The sequence below is a fragment of the Nasonia vitripennis genome, chromosome 1, assembly GCF_009193385.2.
Source record: "Nasonia vitripennis strain AsymCx chromosome 1, Nvit_psr_1.1, whole genome shotgun sequence".
Taxonomy (NCBI): Eukaryota; Metazoa; Arthropoda; class Insecta; order Hymenoptera; family Pteromalidae; genus Nasonia; species Nasonia vitripennis.
Window position 1 is genome coordinate 6691095 of NC_045757.1, and position 21291 is coordinate 6712385.

At 48.2% G+C, this 21291-nt stretch overlaps 1 protein-coding gene across 4 annotated transcripts in view; it reads left to right on the forward strand.

The window, feature by feature from the left end:
• Window positions 1-21291, forward strand: part of LOC100121978 (inactive rhomboid protein 1) — a 97971-nt gene that overhangs the window by 13388 nt on the left and 63292 nt on the right. For all 4 annotated transcript variants that reach the window (XM_031921907.2, XM_031921909.2, XM_031921910.2 and 1 more), the window contains one exon: window positions 4845-5115. The gene's annotated coding sequence lies outside the window, so the exon portion shown is untranslated. The remainder of the gene's footprint in view (window positions 1-4844; window positions 5116-21291) is intronic.

Sequence of the window (21291 nt, forward strand, 5' to 3'; positions counted from 1 at the left end):
GCGTGCCTAACCGTCCTTTCGGCGCGACCCTTTCACGGAAAACGTTTTTTCGATAACTCTCTGGAACAGGATCGGCCGGGATAGCCTCTTTCTCACCCCACCCCCGGATGGCTCTGCGTTTATTTTTGGAAGCTTCGGACCGGGATTCGACGAATCGTCATAGATACCCTCGCGCGCTTTCTTCGTCGGAAAAACTATTTTGACAAGAGATTCGCGATGCCGCGTGTTTTTACAGCGAAGAATTCTCTCGTCGGGCGGTGACCGGAAGCCTTGTTGGCAAACTATTCCGAGTATCGAACGCGCGCTGTGAGTTCCCGAGGTGCAATATATATACTTTTTAGCGACTTATTTGTGCCTTCTCTCTCTCTCTCTCTCGCTCGTTCGCTTTTCGTTCAATATTTAATTTGAGCTGCGGCGCCTCGGGATAGTTGGGTAGCCGTGCGGGGATCCAGCGATAACTTCGTAATTGCTCCGGATGCGGAAGACGCTAACTCCTCGAATTCTTCTTCAGCCAGCCGCGAAAAGTTCTCGGATCGAGCCGTAATAAGTGCGAGCGATGAGGCTATTGATCTCCTCCGCGCTGATATTCCGTCGACGCCTGGTTTTTCGCGTATTAGGGTAAAATTAAAAGCACAACCGTGCAACCGGGAATCGAACTCGCGATCCTCGGTTCCTCGGTTCGATTCTCGCTTCAAGCCAGTCCGACAACGACTTTGATAATCGCCACTTTGCGCACACACGCTAGAAAAGTCCGAAAAACAGCGTTGCATACAGACCTTTTGTCAGAGGGAGAAAGCGAGAACTCATCCTCAGTTAGACACGCGCGAACAAGTTCTGCAGCGCTCGCGCGCGCGCTTTTTCACTCGCCCAAAGCTGGAGCGGCCGGCTGTCTTCGAGGAAATGAGGCGAAATTCTCCCGCTCACGACCCACTTTCCAACTCTTTATCCGACGCGAGGATTTTATAAGGCTGCCCGCAGCGTCTCTCTTCCTCTCTTTTTCTCTGTTCCTAGTTTTAGCGCGCGAGATATAACCTAGCGAGATGTATTTTTTCCCCTCCTAATGTAATCGTACGATTGCCCCCTGCGAATTAGACGTGGCCGAATAAAGAGCGAGAAAAGACCCGGGCTATATCGGTGCATATAGCTATACACACGCGCTTCGAGCGAGGGGATAAAGAAAGGTCGAAAAGTAATTTCCACGAGATGGTAAAAATCCAAATCCGCTTGTAGCGAGCTCGCGCGCGCAGCGGTGGTCTGATCCGGTACAATTTTCATCTCGCATCGCGGAACTAGAATCGAGCACAATGTCCCCACCCCCACACACACGTACGGATACTCAGACAGACGTATATCTGGTATAAAGCTCGTATCCTAAGGCGAGCAGTGGAATACGGCAGCGGGGTACATAACCTATAAACCGATTCCCGATACGGCCTCTACTACTGTCGTCTGCTGCAGCAGCCGAATTTCTTCTTTTTTCTCTTCTTTTCGAATTTCCCGCCGCGCTTGCTGCGGTATAGAGTGCGATCTTATGCCGTGCAGCTTTTATTGTTTTGACTCGGCGCTCATTAACGCGCTACCGCGAAGTTATCGCCAAAGTTGGATTCTCTCTCTCGCTCTCTCATCCCCGAGTATACGATCAATTAAAAAAGTGCCTTCCGCTCTAAAAAGTTGGGGAGGGTCCGGGCAATTATGTCCCGTTATTTACGACCCTCGCGGAGAGAGAGAAAATTCCGCGGCCGAGGAGGAACTTTGCAGCCATTAGTTTTGAGCTATGACTACCGTCGCCGCCGCGAAAGACTTTTGCGCGCGGGAGGATGTTTCAGCCCTCTCGCAATAAGACGTATTGAATCGTATTGTTTTTAAGCGGAATTGATCGCTCCGATAGTCCGCGATAACCGCCTGCAGGATGAAGAATGTTATCCTCTCCGGAAACTGCCCGTCTATTATTTATTAAATTTTCGATCGTTTCCTTAATGCACACACGCACATACAGATGTGGGAAGGAAAACTGGCTCGCCCAGTTTCGGAAATATCGAATGCGATTGTTCTCTACCCGTGAGAACACACTGACGTCATTCAATATCGTGATTCGAGAGAGAGAGAGAGAGAGAGAGAGAGAGAGAGAGAGAGAGAGAGAGAGAGAGAGAGAGAGAGAGAGAGCAAGCTTCTGTATCTCCGAGTGGAAAATATATATTGACGTCCTTGAGGCGGCAGCAGTAGCAGCGGTAGGGTAAGCCGGCAAAGGGGGTAATTCGATTTTGCAGCGAGAGAGAAGGCGGGGGGGGGGGGGGAATCGTTGATGGGCAGACTTTCAGGACAAAAAGAAAGGTGAGTGTAGTGTATAAGACTCATCTCTATATATACTTACACACAGCAGAGCCCTTGGAAGAGTCGGGGGTGTATCAGGGGAGGAGAGAGAGAACTGCAGCAACGGTGTACATGGAAGTCGCGGCGCCAGCGAATCGAAGGCGAAATTTAATAACACGAAGAGTCTATACTTGCCTGTCATTGCGACGCCAAAATAAAATTCCTCATATTTTCTTGCGCCGCCTGACAGTTCTGCTCTGCGACCGGTAATTGACTTTTCATCGATGTGCTCGCTTGCGCGCAACGGTTTTACCTCCTCGTCCTTCTTCTTTCCTCCTCTTTCTCCTTTTGTCGGGAGGTGCGCCCCCGCATTCCACGGGTATCTACTTCTCTGTGACTCTATTTCTTTTCTATAACCGGTCAATCGACAGCGCTCTTTCTGCTGTACTAGAATTTTTCCAGCCTCGAAATTCGAGGAAAGCGTCAGAGTAGCAAAACTGAAATTCATCATCGTCGCGCGTGGATTCTTAATCTGCACTCTCGCGAAGCCATAAATATGATGAGTCTAATTCCTGGACAGTCATGCCTGTGCAGGCTAGAGAGAGAATAATGAAGAATGTGCTACAGAGACAATATAATCCACGTGAATCTCGAGGATAATATATAGCCGCCCCCATGTGTGTGTGTGTATCTGATCCGCTTCGTCATTGCGAGTAAAATTAAATCCCTCGCTGGCCTCTCTCCTTTCTCTCCGCGCCGGCGGTGGTCCAGATAATTCGGAGGCTCGTAATTCGAGGTAGCTAAAGGAGGACTTTTTGAGGCTAGATCAACCCTTTCCTCGAAAATCCCCGAGAGCTCTTCTCCGCACCGTGCAAGAGTGTGTTATACGTACTTTCATGGTTCGGCTATAAACAGGGAGATAAGCGAGTGTGTGCGCGAGAGGCTGAATATAAGAAGCGATTAGACTCGTTCCGGCTCAGCGAAATCGAGTGTTTGCTGTATCGTACACATAATAACTGTATACTTGCACAAATTATCCTTACAGTACTCCATCTCAATTTTCCTCTCCGAGTCTCTTCTGTGAGAGAGATATACACATAATAACTGTACACTTGCACAAATTATCCTTACAGTACTCTCATCTCAATTTTCCTCTCCGAGTCTCTTCTGCGAGAGAGATATGCGGAGGTTAGGTCGCGCTTCACGCTGACAAAAAGTTGCTGCTTGCTATCTATGCTAAAGAGGGTCTCGCGAGCGCATATCGCGAGGAGAGTGGAAAACTCGCGGGATTTCCCGCACGACTATCGCTCGTTATACCATCTGCCGTGAGCGCCATCCAGTGGCGGAACCCCTTCCACCCAAAAGCCTGATATTCTTTTCAATTTCCTCTCGTATTAGCCCATCGGCGAGTATCCTTTCTGGCGTAAAACGAACTGCAGGATAGTCTTTCATCGACAAACACACGGACATGCAAAGGGAGAGAGAGAGAGAGAGAGGGAGAGTGAGTCGGTTCTGCCCACCGCGACTAAACGGCCACTTACCCGTGGCCCCGATTCGCGAACGTACACTTACACACAGAGCGCCACGTAACTCGCGCGCACGCGAGAGAACCAAGGCGTGCGTGACTACTGTTTACACTGTATGTATATGCCGCTGAACTATATATGTATACATACACAGTTACACGTATATTCGTATATTTGCCGCGCGTTTACGTGTCGGATATAAATCTACGCGTGGAGCTTTTTCCTCTCCCTCCTGCATGCTACGTGTCCTCCGCTGGCTCGAAAACCGCAGACACGGAATCTAGAGGGCGTTGCTGCTGCTACTACTACTGCAGCGTTTCAGATAGGCGAGCAAGCGAGTTTGGAAAATAAATTTTTTTTCACCTTCCACCCTCGTACCGTGCGAGTGTAATACACTCGATAAGATCGAGAGAAAGAGAACGCGATGCTCGGCAAACGCGCTTTGCATTTTAACGAGCAATCGGGTGCATCAAGATCGAGCCGCAGTGTATTTCAACGTTCGGATGCAAATTCGCGCTTGGAGGCGGGGGCGAGAATAAAAAGGGTCGCGCGCGTGGGACTAAGCTCTTTCCGACGACGATGGCAATTTATTAGGGGCGACAGTTTGCGCGATTTAACCTTGAACGCTGTATATCGTATTACGGCATTATTATGTACGTACGAGATGTAGGTGGCGCTGTTTTTTTCTCTCTCCTCTCGTTTCTATACGTGCGTGATATGCGAAACCTTGGCTTGTATTTTTTTTTGCGTCGAAAGCGTAAAAAGAGTTACAGCACAGCGCACACGCCTGTGTGTTATCTTCTGGGTTTTGTCGCGGATTCGGATTTACATGTTCCCTGCCGTTACTTTTTTTCGCGGCCCAACGCACGGTGTCGGGTGTGCGTACCCCTTTTTTCGGCGGAAGAGTAAAAATGTGTCAAAGGAAATGGCGCGTGGAAAGAGAGAAACGTGCTCGACGAATTTGCATGTGTACAAAATATATTCTAACGGCTTTAAAAATTCGCGCAGGGCACGGACTTGGAATGCAGAGGCAACGGACGTCGGGCATCGAGCAGCAGCAGCAGCATCACCACCACCACCACCACCATCACCAAAAGCAGCAGCAACAGCAGCAACATACTGTGGACGGGAAAAGCGGAGGCGGTTGCAGGGACGAGAGCAGCAGCGGCGCCCCGGAGCGGTGAGCTGCAGCTACGCGACGGGGCGAGCAGCAGCTGCAGCAGCAGCCGCGAATAGTAGCTAGCCTCGCCTCTGCCAGCGTCGACGAACAACAGAACAGGTTGGTGTATGAATAATTTTGGCTTATAACGAAAGTCTGCCGGATCGCGGTTAGGCTCGTTCCGATTATCAACAGCGTCCGTTCTATGATAACTCGATGAATGGGGGACGATTTTTTTTTTACATGGCATTTGGAACTCGAAAGTTTATCGCCTCATCTACGCAAGCCTTCCACGCTGCCCTATCTTGTGTCAACCCCACCCAAGATGCACCTCTCCGATCGACACCCACCCGTCCTATTTCTACTAGATCCGCTTTTACGTTGTCCTCCCATCTACGTCTAGGTCTACCTAGAGGTCGCGTTACCATCGGCCTGCCCTTCATGACACGCGCTGCCGTACGGTCGTCTCCCATTCTCGCTACGTGCCCTGCCCATCCCAATCTGCGCGATTTTATTATTCTGTTAATATTTGGTGACGCGTACAGATTGTGTAACTCATCATTGTGTAGTCTCCTCCATTCCCCTGTTTCCTCATCTTTCTGCGGCCCGTATATTTTTCGCAAGACTTTATTTTCAAATACCCTAAAACGGTTGTCCGCCTGCTTAGTGAGAGCCCACGTTTCGCACCCGTACAGAACCACCGGCAGTATTATTGTCCTGTATATTCTTATTTTAACGTTTTTAGACAACAGCCTCGACTTAAGTAAATTACTCACGGCGTAGAAGCAAGCATTACCCGAATGGAGTCTCTTATTTATTTCGACATTAATCTCGTTTCTATCATTTATGGTCGTACCCAGATACCTGAATTCGCTAACCTTTTCAAAAGTAAAATTCCCAACTCTGAGATCTTCCTCCCCTCTGCAGATGCTTAGCTTATCCACAATCATGTACTTTGTTTTTGATTCACTCACTTCTAACCCTGTATACTCCACCGCTTTTATGAGGATTTCCGCGTTTCTTGCTACCGTTTCCCTACAATCCCCCAGTATATCCAAATCATCTGCGTAGCCTAGTATCTGCGTTGTTCCATTAAGCGTTGCGCCCAGCTGGCTAACCTGCATTTTTCTAACGGCATACTCTAACGTTAAGTTGAACAGCACCGTAGAGAGCCCATCCCCTTGTTTTAAACCATCGCGTATCATGAAGGGTTCTGATACATTACCGCCTACTCGGACCTTTCCCGTTCTTCCGTTCAGACATATTTGAATTAATCTCACGAGTTTTTTCAGTACACCGAGAAGTACTAGAATTTGATACATTTTGCTTCGCTTAATAGAGTCGTACGCTTTTTTAAAATCTATAAATAGTTGGTGTATGGTTTCGCGAAATTCCCACTTTTTCTCTAACAACTGTCTTATGGTAAACATTTGATCGCTCGTCGATCTGTTGCGCCGAAATCCGCACTGATAATCTCCTACTATATCTTCCGCGAATGGAGTGAGTCTAGCTTGTATTACGTTTGACAGAACTTTGTAGCACGTTGCTAAAAGTGAAATACCCCTATAGTTATTGCAGTCTGTCTTATCCCCCTTTTTAAAAATCGGTATAATGATAGATTCCTTCCAATTTTCGGGTATTGTTTCATTTTTCCAGATGGCACATACTAGTTTATAGATTTTGAAAGTGAGCTCGACGCCCCCATATTTGAGTAACTCAGCTGGTATAGAGTCATTTCCCGCGGCTTTATTGTTTTTTAGTTTTTTAATCGCGGCCTCTACTTCTTGGTAGCTCGGTTCCTCCACGTGGGGTTCAGCAGTGTGAATTTCGTCCCCTAATTCTTCGCTATTTTCGTGCACGTTTAATAATTTATCGAAATAATTTTTCCACAGCGACAGTAATTCGTTGTCATTTGTTACGAGGTCCCCGTTTTCGTCCTTCATCAATTGCGCTCTACTCATAAAACCCTTTCTGATGGCGTTAATCCCTCTGTACATTTCGCGGGGGTTATTTTCCTTACTGTTAGTTTCTATTCTCCTAATAAGATTCTTTTGATATTCCCGCTTCTTATTTCTGTAGATCGCGCTCGTCTGTTTCCTTACGTTAGAATACTCTTCTACGGTCCTATCGCTTCTATTTTGTAAGCTATCTAATTTAGCCTTTTTGCGCCTTTCAAACCAGAGTTCGCACTCTTCGTCAAACCATGGTTTGCTCTTTGGCTTTTTCTTTTTACCCAGTACTTTGTTCGCGGCCTCTTTTACCGTTTTTTCGATGTCCCCCCATAAGCTATTCGGTTCGTCATTCCCCTCCGGCGATGTGTTTGCTTCTTCAAGTGCCTGAAACCTGTTATTAATTTCTATCTGGTACCTAATTCGCTCTGTTCTATCTCGTAGTTTCTCAATATCGAAGCTTTCTACCTTGTTTGCTCGCTTACTATTTTGATTCGCTACTAGTCTAGCTCTTAATTTGGCTACTACTAGGAAGTGGTCGGAGTCGCTATCTGCCCCTCTGTAAGCCCTTACATCAAGAACATTAGTATGACGTCTTTTTTCAATGAGGAAATGATCAATTTGGTTCTGTGTGGCCGTGTCCGGCGATGTCCACGTTGCCTTGTGTATGTTCTTGTGCTTAAAACACGTAGTTTTGATTATAAGATCTTTTGCCGCCGCGAAATTTATGACCCTAATACCGTTATCATTGCTGGCTTCGTGCAGGCTTTCCTTACCTATAGTAGGTCTAAACATTTCCTCCCTGCCTATTTTAGCATTGAAATCGCCTAATAGTATTCTTGTGTCGTAAGACGCGAACTGGTCGATTACCTGCTCTAAAGTTTCGTAATAGAGATCCTTAGCTTCTTCTTCTTTGTCCTCCGTAGGACAGTGTACATTAATGAATACATATCTATACCATTCACCTTCGATAATGATGTACGAGAGCCTATCATTGACGGATTTGAAACTTTTAACCGAATGTATGATGCTTTTGCTTACGAGAAATCCGGTGCCTAGAGATCCCCCACTCCCGGCCCCATACAGGTACGTGAAGTTACCCGATGCTAGTACTCCGCCATGAATGGGGGACGATAATGAATGAAAAACGATTGTATATATATATTCGCTCGAATTGAAGAAATGAATTTCCACTTTGGCAAATTCAACGCTCGAAGTAGAGCTTGTCGATTTTTTAGCCCGTGCGTACCCCTCCGGGGCAACAGTTCGCCCATCAATCAGTGCGCTCTGTACACTCTGTGCGGTGCAGCACCTAGATCTAGAAAATGAACCGACCAATCGACTGGGCTCTTTTTTTCGGAACTCTCGAGCGTTCGCTGTACGCTACGCCTCTATATATATATATATATATATATATATATATATATATATATAGACACATGCATTTTCGGAGAGGAAGAGGAATTTTAGTTTTAAAGTGGAGTCGACAGTCTTTGTTTTCTCGGCGCAATGAGGGCAAATGCTTCTTCGTTCTGGAGTAGAGGGACCTTTTCATCGAGGTTCCAGCAGCACGTCGCGATTTTTAGAAAATTCGCGTACGTGGCCTTTGAATCGTTTTTTTATTCCTCATCGATAAAATTGGAACTCGCGAATAAGCCAAGGCCGCTTGTCTAAGAAAAACGCGCCACTTCTAAGCGCACACAGAGTAAGCGTAAATGATGAGCTCTTTCAAATACTGAGACAAGCAACGTTGATTCCACAATGCAGTTGCAACGAACTGCTCTGTGCTATAGTTTTCCGACAGAAACGCAGAGGCCGTTTTCGAGTGGTTGCATATTTACAAAGGCTGCGCATTCGCGCTCGCGCGGCTCGTTTATTTATACAAATAGCCGGATGAATAACGCACCGCTAATTGCAAAGCAAAATCCAGCTGCTGCGCACCGGTGCTCTCGGTGACCTTCCCTGCGGATTTCCTCTCTCTCCGTCTATTTTTCCTTCTCTCGCGCTCTGATAAACACATTACGTCTGTCCTAGTAGTCACGTCGTCCTTCTAACGCTGTAGGCTTATCTCTCCATACATCATCTCCTTCATCGATCGTTTCCACATAATGTTATGCGTTAGAGCCGTTAGAGGGGGAATGGCTGCTTTAGTCGCGGGGATTTGGATGACCAGAAAATGTGCGTCTTTAAATACATTTCCAAAGTGTGTATTGGAAATCGCCTGTCGATATAAACCGTATATTTGACATAGAACCTATTCTGTACCTCGATGAACAAAATAATGTTGTTTTTATCGTATTATATTATGAAAAGAATGAGAATTTTCGAATTTAGCATGTACGATAAAATGTGGATATTTTTTCATATATTTGGTACATCTGAACGATGTTATAACAAAATCGAAATAATGCAGAGCTCGCATATTTTACTTTATTTTTATTAAAAATTGTGGAGAATGCGAATACTGTTCGAGTTGAATGCGAAAAATTCTCGAATAATTTTGTTGCAACTACATTATTATGAATTGAATTCATCGTGCAGGATTAAATATAGACGACTTTCAAACAACGTTTCCTCTTCCTCAGTGCTTCAGTTACTTCGGATTCAAGAGCAAAAGTAACCATGAACCAGCTCACTCAAAACCAATCACTATAAATTACGCAAAAGCGATTCACGAACGGCATCGCAGGATACGCCCACGTCGCTCGCATTTTTCCTTCTCAGTCCTCTCCTCCCCCCTCTCGAACCTGAATAACCACAAGTATACACATACACAGCCATCCCATTCCCATTCCATAAAGTAACCAATGCAGCTTGTGTTCAAAGCACACAAGATCAACAACCCTTCGACGGCCTATTTACCGAAAATCCCGAGCCAGCGAGCGCTAATAACTTCAAAAACTTCGCGGCTAAACGTAGAGAGCTCCAGAGGCAAAGGGGCTGTATACATACGTCTGAAAACTCCTTCCTGCGCGCCTCGGGTCTCGCTGAATCTTTAAAGCGACCGATGCATCATTGGTTTTCTCGTCGCGCGAGCAGCGCACAGTTGGTGAGAGAGAGAGAGAGAGACTACTGCGACTGGCCTAGTTCTTAGAGAGGGCGCGCAGAGCGACCCAATTCGATCCGCGCTCTCGCGCGTTCGTTCCTTCTGTTCTACAAGTTTCCTTCTCTCGCTCCTTGTATCCGCCGCCACTTCGCTTTGTCCGCTAGTTTCTCTATAGCCGCGGCTTTCTCCCTCTCTCTTCCTCGGAGCATAGCGGACTTTTCATCTTGTTTTTAAAATGCGCCGCATTCGCTGAGGAGCTTTTTTGTGAGTTAGAAAGGGCTGCAGTGTCTTTGTGCTTTTGAAATCGCGCGGAAAGTCACGAGGGAGATCGCGGAATTTACCGCGAGCAGGAAGTTTCTTTCCCTTGATGAATGCCTTTACTCCAATGCGACTATTTGTTCGACAGGTTAATTCTCTTGCGGTTTATTGTGCGCCATCTAGCGGCGGTATTGTATTATTCACTCGAAGAAATACGTCTCTCCGCTCTCATACACTCGCGCGGTGTGTGTCCTGGAAATTCTGCGACATTAATAACCAGCCTCTCTTCTCCCCCGCGAGCGAGAGAGAAAAAGACAGCCCACGTGAATCGAGCTGACATTAGAAAAAGTTGTCCGGAGAAAAAACGACGACGACGACGACGACGACGAGCAAGTACATGCAAAATTGCTTGCGCCCTCGAATAGAGCCTTTCATCATTATGACAGAGCGAAGAACGTTCCTCCACCTCCTCCTCCTTCTTTCTTGTCGTTTTTGCGCTTATACGAGCCTCCTGGGACTTATGTCTTTATATTTTTCGCGCGCGCGCGCATGTGGCACGACGACTACTCGATCGAGTCTTTCTCTCTCTTGGAAGGCATCCAATGGCAACTTCAAACTCCATCCTCTGTTTATTTCCTTCGCGAAAATTTCCGGCAAGCTTTTTGCCGAGAGAGAGAAAGAAAAAAAAGATTTTTCGAGTCGAGGCTTGTTATGCTGCAGAGAGAGAGAGAGAGAGGGGGGGGGGGCGAGCGTAAATTGTGAGCAATCTCGAAACGAAATCTGAACGCGCGTGCGGCCCGGAAAAATTCCTGACTGCCACTGGTGCTATACACTCGCGTGGGATTTACATACGGGAGCAATGAACGTTATAGGCCGTATACAGCGTTTGCCGGAAATATATGTATACGTGATTGTAGTTGGGGGGAGGGGAAGTGTTTGTACATGCTTCTATGGTGTTGGTGGCGAGAAGGAAGGAGAGCTCGATATCTGCGGCGCGGCGAGTCGAGTAGAGCAGCGCCGGATATGGTCAGACGACAGGACATTCGGTTTTTATTGTTACTAAGCGTATAATGATCTACTTACATGATATTTATGCGATAAAACTGGTGATTTCCACTTTTATTGTTTCCTACGGCGGCGGCGGGGCTCTCGAGCGCTTCGACTATCGCTGCTATTAAGGTGGAATTATTACAGCTATATATAGTTCGAGCAATTAACGTTTTCCTGCATGCTTCCTAATGAAGATCGTCATGTAAACGAGTAGTTATACCTGCGACGATTTCCTTCCTCGCGACTCCTCCACACTTGTCTCTGGAGCGAGAGAAAAAGCCGAGGAAGAAGCGGCAATTCAAGTACAATCAAAAACTCCCAGTTCGAGTCTTTGCAGGATCTCGCGGGCCAACTTCCGGAGCTCCGATTCTAACTTCCTCTCTCTCTCTCTCTCTCTCTCTCTCTCTCTCTCTCTCTCTCTCTCTCTCTCTCTCTCTGTCGTCAGACGAAGGGGCTGTTCCCTCTCTCTGGGCAAAAACGAGAATGCGGGCGTTTAGCAAGAGAGAGAGAGAGAGAGAGAGAGTCGCGCAGTCGAGTTACAGTTGTGCTTCCAAGTGGGTTAGGATTCGTGTTTCCTCGGGATGCTACGCTCGAGTGCTCCGTACGTCGCCGAGAGCGCAAAGGCCGTAGTACACAGAGCTTATTGTTTGCCCAGCGAAATTGATTTGGTTCGTTTGCAAGAGTGGCTGTTCTCTCTCTCCCGGCTACCTTTTGTACTTTCAGATGCGCCGCGTCCTCGATAATAATTATACTTGGAAATGTCATATTCTTCTTCTTCAGCTCGGAGACACGTTTTCGGAAAGCTTTCCTCCGTCGTAGACACTTCCGCTCTCTCTCTCTCTCTCTCTCTCTCTCTCTCTCTCTCTCTCTCTCTCTCTCTCTCTCTCTCTCTCTTCTCTCTCTCTCTCTCTCTCTCTCTCTCTCTCTCTCTCTCTCTCTCTCTCTCTCTCTCTCTCTCTCTCTCTCTCTCTCTCTCTCTCTTCTCTCTCTCTCTCTCTCTCTCTCTCTCTCTCTCTCTCTCTCTCTCTCTCTCTCTCTCTCTCTCTCTCTCTCTCTCTCTCTCTCTCTCTCTCTCTCTCTCTCTCTCTCTCTCTCTCTCTCTCTCTCTCTCTCTCTCTCTCTCTCTCTCTCTCTCTCTCTCTCTCTCTCTCTCTCTCTCTCTCTCTCTCTCTCCTCTCTCTCTCTCTCTCTCTCTCTCTCTCTCTCTCTCTCCTCTCTCTCTCTCTCTCTCTCTCTCTCTCTCTCTCTTCTCTCTCTCTCTCTTCTCTCTCTCTCTCTCTCCTCTCTCTCTCTCTCTCTCTCTCTCTCTCTCTCTCTCTCTCTCTCTCTCTCTCTCTCTCTCTCCTCTCTCTCTCTCTCTCTCTCTCTCTCTCTCTCTCTCTGGAAATGCTGATTGTTCGGACGGACGGACGGACGGACGTATTGACATTCCCTTAAAAATGAGACACAAAGCGTCGAGCTCGTCAAACGAATTGAATACTAAGAGCCGTTGCTGACCCGTACGCTCTGTACTCCGAAGGCGAGGACAACAAAGGGAGCGAGGAGGACGAGCAGCTCTCTGCAGCAACGGTTTCTCGCCGCCAACTGCATCAGTTTCCCGCGGAGATCGGGAGCTCGTCTCTGCTGCTGATGCTGCTGTAATTTCCACTTGGCTCTCTATCTCGGCTCCTATACCTAATTCTCCGAGTCTCCGTGCATTAGGCGTTGCCTCGTTTCTCGCCTTACACATCCGATAACGGGTATATACAGTGGAAAGGGAGAGAGAGAGAGAGAGAGAGACGCGTGTATCAAAGGAGCGTTATAAGGACCGATCGATCGGCGATTTTGTATTCATGGAGATTTGCCTCGTTTATTCTTTTATTCCCTCTTTTCCAGCGTCAGCCGCGGCGGAGGCTTTATTTTTCCATGCTAATCTCGGCGTTTAGCTTCGGCCCCTTTTAGAATGGAAATTGACGGGCTGATGGATTTCAGCTGGGATTGGCCGGAGAGAGAGAATTTTTGCGAGGTCTGTATAGAACTGTGATTAGGCGGTTGGAACTTGGCCGCCTGCACTGGATTGGAAAGCTTGAGATAGTTTCGATTCATTTTCCCTTCATTCAGGACTCTAATGGAAGTTTTTCGGACCGATTCAATTTGTGTAAGACCCTCGAGAGTTGGAAAACTTGCCGGTATAAATGCAGCACCTCGAACACAGAGCTTTGAATTTGAAGAACTCACTTCTTTGCGAATCGAGTATATAACCTCGCGTTTCGCGATAAACTTTCTCGTTGTTTAGTTTAGTACAACTGTACACGCCATGAATAACACCGCGAAAATGTTTCTGCATGCGTAGACGCGATTAATTTTGTCGTGCCGAAAGCTTCTCAGATATACACACGTAATTCGCCGTAAATCAGCGGAATTCATTTCCTCGTTGTCAAGACAAATAGGCAGTAGTACCAGCTCGAACGGTAGTTTTCGTGTCTGCTGCAGCCCGACTAACTCTCTCTCCACTGTTGGTTATTTATGCCTGCAACTGTCGCAGCGACGCTGTACTCTAGAGCAAAAACCGCGATGACGATGCTCGTTTAGACCCCAGCCATAACCTCAAAAACACTCGGTTAGCGGTGCTCAACGAGATACTCCACATGCTTTTTCTCAAAAAATCTAGAGCAAAAAATAGAAGCGTCCAGTAGACTGATACCCGCTGGCTATCTCGTAACCAAGATCGTGTATGGGCAGAGCTATAGCCGCATAGTTTGCTGAGAGCGACTTGTTTAGAAGCAAGAGGTACGAGCGCGCCCTCTCTGTGAGCGAGATATCCGATAACAATTAATCATGGCGGAAGCAGGCACCGCGGCCGGGGCCAATTATCTCGATAAGACCGCCCGATAGCGATATAAGCAACGGTTCTTCCGGCAGTTCCTTACCATATACAAACACACACACACACACACATACACACACACATGCATACAAGCTGAGAGAGTGAGAGCTGCGCCGTTGCATGGTATAGCCGACGTACGAGATTTGCATTCGTCGTGAGCGAGACTTTGATTGGTCTCGTGTGGCGCTGCAGTCGCACCACTTACCTCAGGATATGAGCTTACCACACGGCGATTTTTTCTTTCTAATTGCACAGCTCGAAACATTGTTTCGAGGAGAGCAAAAAATTCCATTTCTTACGATTATGTCGCAGCAGCAGCAGCAGCAGCTGCGCGAGGGACGATTGGATTGAATGTAATCGCGGCGAATTTCAAAATTAGATTTTCCGAGGGAAAAAAGCGCGTGTACACCTAGATAAGCCAGGTCTACGATTGCCCGTAGACGCAATTACCTTGAGGTTCTGCCGCGTAACGAACTCACTCTCCCCCCTCCGGTCCGGTAATCGAATTACTGCGCTGCTGCTCGCAGGCTACACTCACACACACGCACCGACGAAAATTTCGCTGACCTGCGCCGGGGAGAAAATATTTGCCCGTAATTCGTCGGGTCTGTACCTACTCTCTGCTACTGCGTGGCTCGCCCTCCTGCGACGGAGAAAAAAAAGAAAAAACGACGGTGATTCTCTCTCTCTCACTCTCTCTCTCTCTCTCTCTCTCTCTCTCTCTCTCTCAGCGCCCTGAGGGATGGATTGTACGCGTGCGTTATATACTCTGATCAGTTTATATCAATCGGCAGGGATTATTAGGAGCTGCTAAGCTCAGCGATTTTTCTCCTTGCATGTTGCTGCTCTTTTTTTCCTCTCTCACTCTAGGAAAGTTTCGTGATCCGAAAAGTTATTTACCATCCGACGAAAAAAAAATACACGTGGGATTAACTCCGGTCCTTCTTTTGCGAGTCTCTTTCGAAAGTACGCGCGTGCAGAGAGCGCGAAGTAATTCAAAAAGAAAACGTCGTGTCTCAATGAGGGCAAAGGCAAAGTCCCCCTTCGCTATTTCTAAAGTGCATACTTCATCATACGTGTATTTGCTGTCAGTATTGACATTACAGAGAAAGTAGATGAAACCGAGCAAAGGAACGAGGCGAACGTTTACTCTGCTTTCTTGTTATAATCGAGCGCTATAGTATACACGCGTGTCTATAGCACGGAACAGCCTATACGTACCTAATTACGATACAATTATACAAAGCGTCGTGTGTTAAAGTAAGACACACAAAGAGTAAGCAGTCTGTAGTGTAAAGCGAATAAACTTTGGGCAGCTAACGAGAGTGAGAGGTAGCCGCAGCAACAGCTCCGACGTCTTTAATTAAAAACGCACTCGGTAGCTTCATTTTCCGGCCGACTAAAAGCTCATAAAACAAGCAGCGCCGGCCTGAAATTGGCTATCGATCTCTCTCCTCCTTCCTACATAATTATAGCAGCTCCTCTCTCGTTCTCCCTTCAGGAAAAAGCTCCGCTTCGCGCACGCGGGCCGCTTCGAATCCAAGACACACAGACTTCGCAAAGACGACGTTTATCCGCGGCGATATTCGGTCGTGCGTATCAGGTGACTAATTAAATGTATTTTCATGCCGCCCCGAACAAAGCTCGCGAAACTCGACTCGATCAAATGCTTCGACGAGGCCCGCGAAGAAGAAGAAGAAGAAGCAGGAGGAGGAGGATGAGAAGTAGGGGGCGTAAAAAGAGCTAACCACGGGAGGTCGAGCTGGAATTCATTTCCCTAATGGAGGAAGGAATATCGCGCGTCTAACGACTCTCCGGCTAAACAAGCTTGCGCCCCCGTCGTCGTCGTCTTGGACTGTACGCGCGCTGTGCGCTGCAAGAGAGCCAGCAGCCGTGCTATATACACTCTCTCACCCCTCTGACCCCTCTCGACAACAGAGCGAGAGAGAGAGAGAGAGAGAGAGAGAGAGCCGCGGTAAAGCAACCCCCTTTTCTTCTCCCGGAGCGAAAGCGTTTTCCACAGAGCGAGAGGGAGAGAGAGACGCGTCGGATCGATAGGCTGCGGCGCAAGCGCATGGGTTACGGGCCGCCAGGGGGCGTCCTAGTGCAGCAGAGGCTGGGGCGGTCGTTAAAATTTATGGAATTTCCATCGGATTCAAAAGCTTGTGTACGCTTCGCCTTTCGCCTGCTCTCTTTTCTCTCTCTCTCTCTCTCTTCTCCGCTGGGCGAGCTTTTTTTCGCTACTGCCGAGCCTCTGTACCTTTGTTCGTTTATCTCTCCCTTCTTGCTGCTGCTTTCTTTTTCAGGCGAGGCGCATGGAATGCTTTTTTTCTCTCTTTTTCTCTCTCTCTCTTTCTTTATCCTATTCGTTCTTTTGATGGTGCTACGTAGTAGACGCGTTTTTACTGCGAAAGAGAGAGAGAGAGAGAGAGAGAGAGAGAGAGAGAGAGAGAGACAGGGGGATCGCCTTGATTTCGAACAGCCACGTACAGGAATTTCGAGTTTCGCCGATGTGCAGCGGGCTCGCGAATGGCTCGCATAATTACGTCCCTGTGTATATTATACATCGGAATTGAATTTCAAAGAGCTCGTTAAAGTGTAAAGGGCGCGATGATGGAATTGGAAGAGCGTACATTTCTCTTTCTCTCTCTCTCTCTCTCTCTCTCTCTCTCTCTCTCTCTCTCTCTCTCTCACCCTTAACAAAAGAAGCAAGCTCAAAAGCACACGCGCGGATATTGCCGGCACGTCGTCGCGGCCTTTCTTATTTTCTGCTGCTACGACCAACTCCATTGAATATTTCCCCGAGAAATATATATACACACACATACAGGAACGATCGACGTCGTAGCTGCATCTGCGCGGAAATACAGTGTGCGAACGTCGTCGTCGTTCTCGGGGAATTGGCATTTTCCCTTCTTCTCCCCCTTACACACACAGACAGACACAGGCATACACACACAGAAGTCTAATCGAGATATCGACGCATATCGCTTCGTTCGCTTGTCTGGTTTTCCCTCGTCGCTCCGCGCGACTGCCTATTCTCTTATCCGCTTGTTCGACTGTAAGCGTCTCCTTACTTTTATTATTATTATCATCATCATCACCCAGTGCGCACGCCGGCGCCACTTTCGGATTATTGTAGCAGCGGCTGCTGCTGCTGCTGCAGAACGATATTGGATTGTTGCGCGCTCCACTGCTTCCGAGACTTGTTCTCTGTCTCTCGCAGAGACTCGTGGTGCTGCTGGCGCGGTGGTGGTAGCGCTAGTAGTCTTAAGTTTCTCTATGTTAAATGGCGTGGAACAAGACGATAGATAAAATCCTCTTTCTTGCCACCCAACCCCCGCAGCGTGTGAGCTTGCGTATAGGAGTCGTGTTAAAGTTGGCGTGACTTCAATATTGAAAAATTTTCTTTTATTGCCCTAGCGTATAATTTAACGCTCACACTCTCCCTCCGTCCCAGCAGCGTATTCGTTTTTACTGGCCTTTGATACCCCGCAGTTAATACAAAACTATAAGTTGTCGCGCGCGCGTGCGCTTTCCCGCACACTCACGTACGCTATACCCATTTATCGGAAAGTACTCAAATGGAGAGCCGTCTAGATTGAAATCTCGTTGGAGGTACGAACGCATTCAAAGGGCTGAAACTCGCGCGCAAGAGCGAGAGAGAGAGAGAGAGAGAGAGAGAGAGAGAGAGAGAGAGAGAGAGAGAGAGAGAGAGAGAGACAGAGAGAGATTAGATACGCACGCACGGCTCTATCGATCTCCAGCGGCCTCTGTACACACAGAGCGAGAGATAGAGCAGAGTACAGCCTTTCTCTCCGCTGCTACTGCTGCTGCGGCCGCTGCGCATTAATTAGCCGCGTTTAATGCAGCGAGAGAGCCGCCTGACAGCTGTCAAGCGTCGACGTCTGCCGTTCGCCGCAGCGGGCGTGCATTTAGAGTTATGTCATTCGGCCGCTGCGGATCAGCACGCTGAAATGATGCGCGGGCGGCAGGAGGGGCGGGGCTGATGCGATTGCCGATGATGATCGGGAATACAGAGTATGCGACGTTCGTGATCGGCTTTTCGGTGCACTTTTAAACGCGATTTTCACAAATCGCTCCTTTACCGCCTGTTGGTAAATAGGGGGGCTGCAGCGCCGCGGCCCCCTTAATTACCCTGAAATTTCAAATTACGTAGCGGATAACGAGGCGATGGCTCGTACAGGGGCGGGAGTGTCTCGACGGAGCTGAATAATCGAGGGAAAATTTGCATAGGACGGCAGCATTAATCGCAGGAGGCGGCGGCGGTAGCGAGAATAAACCCCTTAAATAGTCGAGAACAGCACACGCGGAGTGAGCAGCATCGGCCGAGAAAAATCGGGTCGATTGGACGATTAACGGCTCGGCCAGGGCAAATCCCCGTACGAAAATCGAGGCACGTACGCGACGCCAAGCGAGCAGCTGATGGGGGCACAATTTCGCCACTCCTGCCGTATAGGGGGCTCTAGCCTTAATGCCCCGTTACATCTCCATTTCTCTCTCTCTCTCCCTCTCCCTCTCTCTCTCTCTCTCTCTCTCTCTCTCTCTCTCTCTCTCTCTCTCTCTCTCTCTCTCAGGTCAAGGAAGCACCTTCGCGAGTGTGTGTCTATGCGGGGGACGGGACGAATTCGGTCTATCAATCGAAAGGGTGTATAGGTTTAGCGAAAAAGAAGCTGAAAAAATTTGATCCTTGATCAAGTTGTCAACTCCATTACGGAACTCACTTTCAATCTGCGGAAGTCGATGTCGCAGATTTAAACGATCATCGCTCGCTATAAAGTGGATGCGCAAATTTTAATAAGTTCCAAGAAGGGATTTCGGTCGGGTGAGAGTCGAGAGAGTGGCAGTTGACGAGGGTTCGCGAGTCTTTAAAAATTTTACGATGCGGTATGTAGGGGGAAGCCGTTATACCCTCGACTTACGCAAGTCGAAGGTAATAAAATATTCGGCTGAATCGGGCGAGTTTTCGCCGAATCGATTTCTCCCGGCGACGAGTAACGTCCGCGAGGCAGAAAAAAAACACATAGGCCGTGACTCGCTCGACTCGACGCGAACGAGTGCAGAGCTGGCGGGGGCGCAGTGAAATTATTTTGAAGCAATTTACCCGCGGCAAATGTAATTTCACGCGTAACAAAGTTAACCGCGCGACGTCGGCGGCCGACGCACTCGCAATATCCTGAAATTTAATAGCTTCCAATCAGAGGGAGCTCCTACTTGTGTCTTTTTCTGCTCTTCCCTCAAGCTCGTCAACATAATTCGCGAGACCAAGCGCGTCAGGGAGTCAGTACATACACCGCGAACTGTATTACACTATCTCTCGTGGAAGTATATACTTTGGAAAAAAAATACAAGTTGTGAGTCGTATAGTCGACGAATGTACATAACCTCAAAAGGGTCCACTTCTCCGCGTACGCCTCGAGTGAGAAAATCCTCTCGCTGGTGCGCGCGTGAAAACAAACTTTTCGAAAAACCTTTCAGCCTGGCGGCATTGAAAGCTCGCAAAGCGCCGCGAGCTTGTCGTCGCATTTGCGGAACACTCGACGCGCGTCGACATAAACAAGCGGTCGGACGCTGCGTCCATAATAACCCACAGCGCTTGAGCACATATACACACAGAGACACGCACACACACACATACGTACAGCTGAGGAGACGTCGTCGTAGTCGGCGTCCCCGAGGCACAAGTGGTGGCCGCGACGACAAACACGCGTCACACCGGCGAATGAGCTTTATCTCCGCAGCGTCGCTGGCGGTTGTTCCAGTGAGCGGAGGGGGGGAGGTAGACTATAGGTATAGCTTATATACAGAGAGGCGACACGCGAGATGCGCGCCTCCGCACAGTCTGTGTTTGCATTCTATCAAGGGTCTGGATAGAGCGCAATCTAGGTACCCAGTGGCTCTGGCTATACAGGAACGCGAATCGATCCATCGACTCTGTCGTATAGGTTAGGTTCGCTGCATTCAATCCTGTTATAATATACGTTTCCAGAGCTGCCGAGGTGAGATTCACTAATTAACGCTCGCTGTTGGCATCATCTCGCGCATATCCTTATACCTGGCGCGGGCGCAAAAGTCCTGCTGCATTTTCGGAGAGGCAATTTGCAGCGGGAGACCGCGCGCCTACCCGTTTTCCCTAATTGTGTGCAGCGCGCGTTCGCTCGCGTCTTAATTGCTCGAGCGCTACGAATTTCGCGTTTGCGTTACATAACAAGCTGCCTGAGAGAGCGCATTCGTTTTAATTAACGACGCGGCGACGACGGATGTGTGCGCGATGTCTTCTGCTCCTCTTTAACGCTATACATATATAGGCACCTGTGTGCACACGCAATTAATTCTGATACACGAGATCATTTTAATGATGTGTCGCCAGTCTGAGAGAGACGGTTAGAGACTTTGACGGGAAATTTGAATTTTTTTTAGGTTATGTTCTCCCAATTACTCGCGTATAATTAACACACGGGCGCGGAAAGCGAAAAGCGAATACGTACATGGATAGAGAGAGAGAGAGAGAGAGAGAGAGAGAGAGAGAGAGAGAGAGAGAGAGTCCTAATAGGCAGAATTATAAACGTCCGAAATATCCCGGAGGAGCTTTCGAGAGTAAGCGTAAAGCACCATCTGCGCTTTAGCGATACGGCGACTGTCAATAACTCGCGGGCAGTTTCAATTTTCCCACGCACTGATCGCAAATGAGCTATAATCGACTCTCGTGTGTATGTGCACATTGTGTACACCACTCGAATCTCACTTATATTCGTCGATGAATCCCCGGAGGCTCGCAAACTATTGCATTAATCAGCGAGAGCCAAGCCCTCTCTCGGTTGACTCTCGCTTCGGCTGCCTGCGTATAATCAATCCGGGAGTGTTTAGGCTCGCAACAACGAGAGAGAGCGATTATTCGCGGTATCGACGATTCGTTCTCTCTCACTGATTGACGCCTCTCTTTCGAATTATCTTAATTACAGTTCGCGATCGATTGGAGCTTTTACGTCGGGCGCATAAACAAGGGTAAATCTCTACGGAGAGCTTTCGCGCGTCGCACCTCGGATTCCAATCTGCGGAGGAGAGGGAGAAAGAGGAATATCTCTCGTCGGAACGAAAACATCGAC